Source organism: Rhincodon typus, unplaced genomic scaffold, assembly GCF_021869965.1.
Source record: "Rhincodon typus isolate 14 unplaced genomic scaffold, sRhiTyp1.1 hic_rhity00015376, whole genome shotgun sequence".
Taxonomy (NCBI): domain Eukaryota; kingdom Metazoa; phylum Chordata; class Chondrichthyes; order Orectolobiformes; family Rhincodontidae; genus Rhincodon; species Rhincodon typus.
In genome coordinates this window covers 4,020-5,479 of record NW_025981014.1, presented here as the reverse complement: position 1 = coordinate 5,479, position 1,460 = coordinate 4,020, and the positions used below count along the sequence as shown (strand labels likewise).

Sequence of the window (1,460 nt, the reverse complement as noted above, 5' to 3'; positions counted from 1 at the left end):
TGAAGAACAGGCACAACTGTGTGTACAAATCAGGTCACAATGGTTCCCTGCCGGGATTACTGTTGTTCCCTGGTTAACATTCAGAGTTTGCATCTCTCGGGCCTGGATACTATTTCCACTCAGCAAATAAGTTTTGACTTCTCTTCTTGTGAATTATCTGAATGAAAACGAATTCCTGATTACACACAGAGTACACACCCTGAAACTTCCAGAAGCAGACCAGTGAGATGCAGCCTCCATGTTGAAGGACAATGACAGCCGATGCACGGGAAAACTACCATTGCAACCCTCTCACCCCACCACCCATCCCCCAAGCGTCTCAACATTCGGCGTTGAAAACATGTCGCTGTTCCTACGTGCTCAGGGGTTCAAGTGTTCAAGGAAGTAACTCATCACCTCTATCTCTGCGGAAATTAGAGACGGGCAGTAAATCCTATCCAGTGAGTGACGTCCAAATCCGAGGCATCCGTATTTAAAATTGCATTTTCTAATCGGACGCCTGCAATCGGTCAGGAACAAGTCCAGTTTGAACAGGTGAAATGATCAGTTTTAAACCAATGCAAGAGGAGATTGTTTCTTTCTGTGCACTTTCAGAGGAGAACCTTCAAATGTGAACTATCAGTGTTTGCAAAAGCGGGTTTCACCGAAATTGACAGTCAGCAAAATTGGTCCAGAAAACCTGTTCCTGAATGCAAGCTTAAAGTAATGCATATATCGATGGGGGAAAGTGTCAACAGCTGGTGCCGTGGCTTAGTTGGTTAACGCGCCTGTCTAGTAAACAGGAGATCCTGGGTTCAAATCCCAGCGGCACCTCAACTTTATGCCCGCCTTTCCTCGTTTAAAGTTGTTCCTAATGATCCAACGAGCGAGCGCAGCATTCCTTCATGGAGTTTGGTCGAGACAACAGGTTGAGGCAGACATACACTGCAGCCTGACTGAGCAACGTTGTGGAAATGACACAGATGCCGCGAACCAATAACCCTCATTCTCTGCCGTCAACTGTCGTTCACTTTCCACCGACAGGAGAGACATCATTGTAATCGTATGTTTATAGTGGCGTTGCTTTTTCTTTGCTGGTGGATTAAGAATTCTATTTCGAAGTCAAACAACTCATTATATTTTGAGGGAAGAAATGTCTCCTTACCTCAGGCCCATGGACAGGCACAGTATCCGAGTAATATTAGCCGAGTTCCAGACTCGACAGCCAGCGAGGGGAATAGCTCTCAGCGCCTCCACTCTCAAACACTCTCCGAATTTCACACTTTTCCAAGGGCAGAAATCGGAAATGAGAGATATGGATAGACAGAGAGTGGGAGAATTTGAAAGGGGCTGAAGTGGATGCACAGAGACAAAGTGAGGCAAATGGAGACATATATTGAGATAGATACTAAAAAGCACCATTTCGCGATTCGACATGGCTGCTAACTGACAGAAAAGGAAAGGAAAAGGCAACCATTTAA

The 1,460-nt window shown here is 45.5% G+C and overlaps 1 non-coding gene across 1 annotated transcript; it reads left to right on the top strand.

Annotated features, from left to right (window-relative positions):
- Positions 1–739: 739 nt before the first annotated feature.
- Positions 740–813, top strand: trnat-agu. Its single transcript has one exon. It is a non-coding gene; the product is annotated as a tRNA-Thr (tRNA).
- The last annotated feature ends 647 nt before the right edge of the window (positions 814–1,460 follow it).